Here is a 9395-nt window from a genome sequence, read left to right on the forward strand (position 1 = left end):
TTGTAACTACAGCTGTTGCTTAGGGGTCAGACTGGCAGCCTGGTTTCTACCTCCACACATCTGTTTGTTGCTATTTGCATACTAACAGCTCCATCTTCATCTCCAGTAGAGAGCACTGGGCAGGCTAGAAGATCCCTCAATTTAACTGCTTGCTTGCTTGCTTGCTTGCTTGCTTGCTTGCTTGCTTGCTTGCTTGCTTGCTTGCTTGCTTGCTTGCTTACAAAATTCCTCAAATTCAGCACCTTCAAAAAAGACCTCATCTTTGTCTTTGTCTTCTCTTTGCATTGCCCTCCCCTTCAGCATGGGCACAACCTCTCCCCAACTCCTGAGGAGGAGGAATGGTAAGGCGGATCTTTAGCTCCTATCTCTCCCACACTGCCCACAGCCAGCCAATTACTGGGTCCTCCCTGTTTTGTTTCTAATAATGTCTTTAATCTTTCTACGTCTCTTCTTTCCCAGCATCACTCACAGTCTGATTCCTCCCCACCCCCCGCCCCTGAGAATCCTAATCGCTCTCCCCACCTTCATTGCCCACTCTATAGTTAAGTAAAATTTCTAAAATATGACTTTGATCTCCTTGATTTTAATCTTTTGACTGGCTTCTTGTTGCTGTTATGGCAAAGCCTACACTCACTCCGTAATAGTTATGTCTCCTTTCATGATCTAGTCTTCCACACCTCGTCTTTCTATACTACTGCCCTCTCCAGACTCAGCTACACTGGACCCTTTTATCAGTTTCTTGAAAGAGACACGCTGTCTTCTAGCACTTCATATGTGCCTTACCTTCTTTAGCTCCAATGCCCGCCCCGCCCAGACTGGCCAACAACCACATGGAGTACTCAACTTAAACATCATCAAACTTCCACTTTAAATACAGTTTGGGTATACAGTGTGCTTGGTTCCCTTTTAAGTGTAGACATCCATCAACCGTGCTTATGTAACACAGCCTATGTCAGTTTCTTCCCTTAGACAGTACGCTTCACGTGGACAGAGAATATGTCTGTTGTGTGTGTAGTTACATTGCCAATGCCTACCAGGACAGCTGGCATGTAATAGGTTCTCAAAATAATTGTCAAACAAGTGAGTCGACTTCACTTATTCCCATTCTCACCTCCTCCATTAACAAAGAAGCACGGGGATGGATGGTGGCTTGCGTCTCTATGGTAGTGTGTTTGCCATGCACGGTCAAAGCACTGGATTCCTTCCTGGGCACGGAGAAGGAAAACAAAGAAGGATGAAGACCTACAGCTGGTTGCACATTGTTGTGTTTTCTAAAAAATAGATCAGGATATGTTTTGTAGAGCCAGGTATGGTGAGGTGTGGGAGTTCCTCAGTGGGCCCATGCTGAGGTATCCCTTCCCTGTGAGGTACCAGCCACAGGACAGTATAGTGTAGAATAGAGTTTATTTAGGACATGGGAAGGGGAGGGGGGAGAGGAAGGAAGAGAGAGAAAAAAGGGTCTGGGAGAGAAAAGAGAGAGAGTAAGAGAGTGGGGCCAAACAGCCCCTTTTGTAGGAAGCCAGGCCTACCTGGCTTATTGCCAGGTTAACTGTTGGGAGGAGCCTAGAAGGAATGTTAACACACATCAGAATTCTTTGGTTCCAGAAATAGAGATTGTGCATAAAGGGAGTGGTTGCGTGTGTACATTGAATAATGTTTCTTCACTTGACTGCTGTTGCTGTTTGTGTACACATGCAGCCTTGCTATCACACATTCACATTTTTAGGGAAAATATATTTTTGATGCCATGTTTGGTTGAGTAGCTATTTCTCTGGAAAGAATATTTTATAATAGATAGGTTTACTAATGGTACTAAACTTTCACTCTACCAATATTTTTCAATCGAATCTTATCTGCTAAGTTGTAATTTATTTCAATGACAATTTTAAAGCAAGAATTTTCAAATATCTGACCTTGATATTTTAAACTGCAGAACAAGTTTGTTGTTCCTTTTAGCCCGGTATCCCAAATGTTGTATGTGAAATGGCAAGCGTTCTTTTCCACCCCTGCATTCTCAGCATCTCTCCCGCCTCCCTGCACCATGGGCTTCTCCTTAGGTCCTTGGTATCACATCGAGTTTGGAAATTGCCACAGCAAGAGCACACCTGAGGCAGAGTAGAATTTGTCTACTCATCCCTGTAGCTGGGGCAGAAAGACAGAGCCCAGCAGCTCTGTGTGTGGCCTCGAAGTTGAGAAGTAGGAGAACCAAGGTCACGCTCACCCTTCACATCCATGTTGTGCATATTCTTTTGCTTTGGCTGTTGTGTAAACGAAGATTCTGGAATGGTCTCAGATCCAGGACAGGCATTCATGTGCTTAACAAATCTGAGCTCTCTTTGCACAACTCTTAATTTAACATTTACTAGTTCAAAATTTCCTTTAAATTTCCCTGAACATTAGAGTGTAGAATGACTTAACGTGAGTGTGAATCTTTCCCCCCAGGTTATAAGCATGCATTTTAACATGATTTTTTAGATGAAGAAATGAAAAGTTTATATATGTGAATTTATTAATATCATAAGTTGACTTAAGAAAAATTAAATTAAATTATTCTTCTATAGAGTAATGTGTAAAAATGCTACCCTTACTTTAGAATGTAGATCATCTACTGAAAGCCTTTCTCTGGTTTGTTACAGTCACTTTTATTAATGAACATTCTTGGTTTTACGTATGTTAGGAACATTAAAAATAGTCATGACTCATTCTATTAGCTAATACATTTCTGCTCTAAGGCATAAGGATATGTTTATGAATGCAAAATAAATACAAAGGCTAATAAGAAAAAGAAACAATACTCCCCTGATGTTAGTTTGAAAGATGAACCATAAAGCAGTCTTCCATATACAACCATAATGATAATTTTCCTTACTGGGTAAAGCATTTAAGTGTGAAACCAGTTTGATTTGCTTTCAATAAAATCCTACATGAGTATTCCATATATAGAGGCTTCTAAACTGTGGTTATGTTCTGATAATTCCAATATGCATTGAAAATATCTTCCACAGGTCATAAATGCATTTCATACCCTTAATCTGTTGGAATACTACACTTTAGCAAGTTGTCACAGAGAGTGTTAAGTATTTACACTTACGATCCTATAACTGATTTGAGAGCTATGGCTCATTGGCACATTTCATGAGCCTGGGAACTGACCAAAATCAAAATTTGAAGTATGGTCTTATACTAAATGGTGTTGGTTTCACACCATTGTAAAGTTAAAAACTAGTACATCAAACCATATTCATCAGGGATAATCTGTGCAAATAAACAGTAAGAGTAGGGCTGCCATGGTATTTACTCTAGGTCAAGTTCCCTGGGAAGTTGACTCAGAACAAATTAGCATGGGGGAACATCAGGGAGGCCCCTGGGATCAGCACCTGAGAGCTGTAAAAGAGGCAAGCAGAGTATCAAGCTTCCATCGGAACAGGCCGAGGTAGTACTAGGGAGTGCTCCAGAACTATCAGGGCTCTTCAGCACTGCCACACACTGGCAGAAAGCAGTGCTTTTTGGCAAGAAAAACAAAAACAGTCTTCAGACTGAGGACTGGAGGTTGTCAGCTAGCAACTACAGATGTAAAGTCTTCAGTCTCAAGGGGAAGATCAGTACACACAATAGAGTATCTGTTCTAGATCTCATTCTTTTCTTTCTTCACCTCCCATAGTACCTGAGTCCTTCCTAGCTCTACTCTCAGCTGGATGCTGCCCTGCTCCTCTTTAATCCCTGCACTTACTCAGGAGGCAAAAGCAGGCAGACCTCTCAGTTTGAGGTCACCTGTTCTCAGTGCTATGCAAATCCGTTACATTGTAAATTCATTTGTCGGGTGGCTAGAAGGGGACTTGCTTGTGTTACCTAGTTTCTCTAATAAGTCAGATATTGAATTGCAATAAAGCTTTCATGGACTATAAACATATCCAACAAAGACCTCCTAACAGTATTAGAAACAGCTGAAAAACACAGTTGCCATTATTTAAGGTAATAGGAAATCCATTTTGTGCACATACACTTCTTAGATCAATATCTCAGTCACCCAATCCTCCAGGTGGGGCACATTGTCTTCAAAGCTTGTCTTCTAGCTGGAAGGTTCCAGAATAGTTATAGATGTTTCTAACGCTCTGGTTGGAGCTTTCTGGCTCTATTCCAGTTCTCAGAGAAGTCTGAATTAAAAAAAAAAAAAAGAAAAAAAGATTTTCAGAGCTTGTTTGAAAAAAGACGTTCAATGGCAGAGAAGAACCCATCTATAAAGAAACCATGTCCTGCGCACCACCACCACCCTAGCGTGCAATAGCAACTGACTTGGCTTTAATCATGATTTTCCTACTTATTTTTAGCACAAAGGATCTTTGCATCCAGATTTGGTAGTTCAGCAGGCACACACAGAAAAGCTTTCTCCAGTCTTAGTCCAGAATATTGTGGGGCCTTACAAGTACTTTTAGCTTCTATTTTTATCCCAGGAATCTTAGTCATATACCAAGATCAAGTAAGACAATGACCCAAAGCCAGTTTTATACCCAAACTATACCAGTGTTTAGCCATAATTTTCCCCTTTGCTTACAGGAAAGTATTAGAACTATGTTCAAACAAACTTTCAGATCAAAAGGTTTCTTTATGGCAGATTTGAATTTAAGACTAGGCTCTGCTATTTACTAACTGTAGGATTTGTTTTAAAAAGAAAAAGAAAGAAAGATCTTATCTACGTCTCTTTAAACTTCAAATCCCTACCTGTGAGGTGGCAAAATTTATAGAAATAAAGTGATTTATATATAGCAAACTTTCAATGTTACCATTATTAAATGTAACTATTGGTATTGAAGAGACGGCATTTACTTCAAAGCTTGTGCGCTGAAATCCATGAAAGCTTATTCTGTTGCTGGGGGAAACAGAAATATGATTCTACAAAAGACAATGTGTTTTCAAGTCTTCATAGTTTAAATAGGTTTTTTTTTTTTATTAATGTGACAATACTATTTTGGGGAGTGCACCCAGTACAATCATGTTTAACCTGTAAAGCGTCTCAGTTGGTCATTTAAAGTGTTACTTGGGAATGGTTACTGCTTCAGGAAGTAAAATGAGGACCCCACAGAGTTGGTGAGCAGGATGCAGTGTCCTGTGTGACCATGTCTTCTTTAGCTTTGTTGCTTGAAACATTTAACCACAGTGGCACGCGGTTTCTGCTGCCCCCTTTTCTTAACAGCCAGATGAAAAACCACACTCAGCAGTGTACCCACAGTTCTGCTGTGAATGTGAGCATTTACAAAATAAAAGCCATCCTGAAAACATCTCTAACCTCTACTGTGTGACATATGCCAAAAGTACTATGGTGTGTTTATAGGATCAGAAAGAGAACCTGCAACATGCCATCAAAGTAAAAGTTACAAACCTAATCCATTAGTGTCGATGACACTTTAAATGACCAACTGAGGCGCTTCACCAGTTAAACATGATTGCACCAGGTTCACTCCCCACTCAAAATAGTATTGTCACATTAAAAAAAAAAAAAAACCCTCCCATACCAATTGTCAAAGCTCCGCCCCACAGTTACCTGGCAACAAGCCAGGTAGGCCCTACCCCACCATAAAAGGGGCTGCTTGCCCCCTCCTCACTCTCTTGCTCCTCTCCTGCTCTCTTGCTTTCTCTTGCCCCCTCTCTCCCCATCCCGCCCCCCCCTCAGCCTCTACTCATCTCCCTCCCCTCCCCTCCCCCTCCTGCCTTTCTCTGCCTCTACTACCCTCTTAACTCCCCTTCCCAAGTCCTAAATAAACTCCATTCTATACTATGCCGTCATGTGGCTGGTCCCTCAGGGGGAAGGGATGGGCCCCCAGCATGGGCCCACCGAGGAACCCCCTTCCCCCATACCTGACTACACCTCCATAGAACATACCCCCGCTTCTCTTTATCTTTTTATAAACATAACACCAATGTCGATCGATACAGTCTGTAGACCAGTAGAAGCCAAGCAATGGAGTAAATGGTTAGCATTATTTTCATAAATATTATTATTATTATTATAGTCTACGAAAGCATATGTTGCATGTGTCTGATCAGTCTTACTCTGCCATTCAAAGTGTTCTCTGTGGACCATCAGTATTTTCAGTCTGCCCCACCCCTTCCTACTTCCTTTCTGCACACACACATTTCTACATACGCCCGAACAGTACATACATATGCCCGAGCAGTAGCTCCTTGCGTCGGATGCTTGCGCACGTGAACTTTCGTGAGCAGCTGAGCCTGAGCTTTCCTTTATTCCGTCTCACTGCATTTCAGAACTGGTTCTCCTGCATTTTCTTCGCTGTCAGGTTATGCTTGTAGGGACATTTATGAGATGTTCAGATAGAGCTGGGCTTGGCCCGGGACAGTGCTCCCCGGGCACTTCATTTTCAAGCTCTAAGAGACATTTCTCAGGAGCTTGGTGCCTGGCCGTTTGGTCATAATTGCTTCTGCAATGGAAACTGCATTTTTTTCCCTCCCGTACCATATTGCTGACACTCAGGTCTGTGACACAGGCTTTCGTCTCCCATCAACCTGGCCTGCAAAAGCCTTAAAAACTGTTACAAAAGACAGTTTTTAAAAATGACAGAACTACCTAGAGGGGGAGTGGAGGCAAAGGAAGAGGAAGAGGGGAGGAAAGAGAGAGAAGAGAGAGGAAAAAGAAGGAGGAGGAAGAGTAGGAAGAAAGGAGACAGAGACCTAGACTTTAAGTCTTGGTTGCAATTACAGGGGCTTTCCTAGCACCATTTCCTGACGTCTGCAGTGCTCTATGATCTCTGGAAATTGAGTAAAATGACCCCTGAAAGCACTATCCTTCCCACATGAGTCATGTCTCTGTCTGTGTGTGACTGCCAGAATACTCAAACCAGAAACACGGGTCTACTGAGTCCTCGGAGTGTAGGCACACTTCATATGGCTTGTCACCTTTGCTAGTCAGAGAGCAACATGAATATACTCGGTGACCAGCTTGTCTTGTGTCATCATATCTATGCAGGGCCCTGCTCCCAGAACTATGATTTTACTACAGTCTAATATTTAGAGGTGGCCTAAAGAAAAGACTTAAGTTGCTTCTGGAGTAGTTTGAACGTACAGTCATAGCAAGACTGAAATAGAATTTACTGTGAGACACCATCTGCAGCCACTGTTGCCTTTGAATCAAGCAAAGGACATCGCCATCAACTGACCTATAGTTTAATGTAGATAGAGATAATGAATATGGAAATAAGCTCACAAGTGAGTACATATCCTGAAGGTATTGTAGTTTAAATGTGAAATACTACCTGCATAAGTCAGGGTTCTCATATAGGTGGCATTTAGTAGAGTAGCTTACAGGCTATGCTTAGGCTAGTCCAGCACTGGCCATATCCTAACAGAAAGTCTCAGAACCTAGCACTTGTTCAGTCTATGAGGCTGGATGTCTAAGCTGGTCTTCAGTATACACAGGAATCCTGAAGAAGTAGGCTCTGACGCCAGTGAAGGATTAGACTTGCCAGTGAGAGGGAGGGCAAGCAGGCAAAGAACAAAAGCCTCCTCCTTCAAAGCCCTTTGTCTGGCTGCCACAGGAAGGAGTGGCCCATACATAAGGTGGATGTACCCACCTCAACCGATCTGGATTAAAGATGGCTCTTCTCACTTCAAATGATTGGATTAGGAAAAAATCCCTCACAGGTGAACCCAACTGCTTGGATTTTAGTTAATTCCAGGTGTAGTCGAGTTGACAACCAAGAGTATCAGTCACAACCCCACCCCTTGTCTACTTGATACATAATGGCATCTCCTTAAGCCATGCTTAGTTTCCAAATGAAAACAATTACCAAGCCATAATTATGCCTAAATTGACATAACTATCTCGTGTACTATAGCAAACACGTGATGCATTTTACAATAAGTGGTACTGTCCCTTTAAGGAAAAACCTTTCAGAATCTCAACCATACATATAACAATCATTAGTATTCTCTCACTGATGTGATATTGCATGATAAATCAAGAAAGTAAAGCAATATCTGCACAAACATATCTTAACAAAATATAACTAAAGGACTCACGTCGATTATAATCGTTGTTTTTTGCAACTGGTTACATGACAAAGCTGGTGGTTATAACTATCTCCCTCCTCTACTGTTTCTGTGCTCCCTCCACCCTCAGCAAGCACCTTGGCAGATCGTGGTTCTTCTCCTGGAGGAGGGACCCATACCTTCATTCCTGAAGGGTCCCTGCAGTTTGTCATCCTCCCAGGGTTGGATTCCTATAGTTTCCCATTGATTTCTGTCTTGGCTCTTGTTCTATTGCTGTGAAGAAGCATCATGACCCAGGAAATTCTTATAAAATAAAGCATTGAATCGGGGGCTTGCCTACAGTTTTAGAAGGTTAGTCCATGGTTATCATGGTGGGAAGCAGACAGGCACAGTAGGGGAGCAGTAGTTGAGCAAGAGGTTGACATCTGAATCTCAGGCAGCAGATGCAGAGGAGACTGGGCCTGGCACCTTAGAGCTCACCCCCAACACACCTCCTCCAACAAGGCCACCTCTTAATCTTACTTCAACAAGGCCACACCTCCTAATCCTTCCCAAACAGTTCCACTAACTGATGACCAAGCATTCAAACATATGAGCCTCTGGGGCCATTCTCATTAAAACCACCCCCCTACCCCCACAGATTCACACGTTTGAACACTTGGTCAGCTAGCTGGTGACACTTTAAGGGAAGGTTGTGAAACCTTTTGGAGGTGGAGCCTTCCTGGAGAAAGTGCATCACAGCCCATGAGGTTTTATAATTGGGCCCATTATCTGTTCACTGTCTGCTTCCTGAATGATAGATGCAACCAGCCTTCTGCTCCTCTCAAGCATGCTTTCTTGCCTTGCTGCCGTGGCTTCCTCACCATGGTAGTAGACTGTATCTTTCTGAATTGTAAGCCAAAATATACCCTTTCTACCCTAAGTTGATTTTGTCTGCATGTTTTATCACAGCAAAGGGAAATAATCTAAGACAAGAAATTAGTATATACTCTTTCTGCTCCAAGATGAGAGTGCCTGGAAGCAGCAGCATAACAAGGGCAACCAACATACCAGAAGCAAGTGTCTGTTTCTAAGACTGTTCCACAATAAAAGGAGCCCAGAGTCCCTGGAGAAATGGCTGATTTCATTGCTAGGCAGGGAGCACACAACATGAGCCTGAAATATCTTCCAGTGCTCATGTAAAGAAGTGCCAGAATCAAAGGAAACTCTCATCTCTCTCTTCTCCTATCCAGTCTCTCTCTCTCTCTCTCTCTCTCTCTCTCTCTCTCTCTCTCACTCACTCACACACACACACACACACACACACACACACACACACAAACACACAAGGGGGGAGTAGATTGAAGAGATGATTGAAAGAGCTTTCAATAACCAACTAGCTGGTGCGATCGGAA

General features: G+C 42.5%; 1 long non-coding RNA gene across 1 annotated transcript; it reads right to left on the reverse strand.

Moving 5' to 3' along the window:
* Window positions 1-824: 824 nt before the first annotated feature.
* Window positions 825-6260, reverse strand: LOC110292008 (uncharacterized). The gene is made up of 3 exons (XR_002377635.3): window positions 6160-6260; window positions 4002-4154; window positions 825-1205 (listed from the first exon to the last, which is right to left on the reverse strand). It is a non-coding gene; the product is annotated as an uncharacterized LOC110292008 (long non-coding RNA).
* Window positions 6261-9395: the final 3135 nt, after the last annotated feature.

The sequence above is a fragment of the Mus caroli genome, unplaced genomic scaffold, assembly GCF_978045245.1.
Source record: "Mus caroli unplaced genomic scaffold, Mus_caroli_1 scaffold_3, whole genome shotgun sequence".
Lineage (NCBI taxonomy): Eukaryota > Metazoa > Chordata > Mammalia > Rodentia > Muridae > Mus > Mus caroli.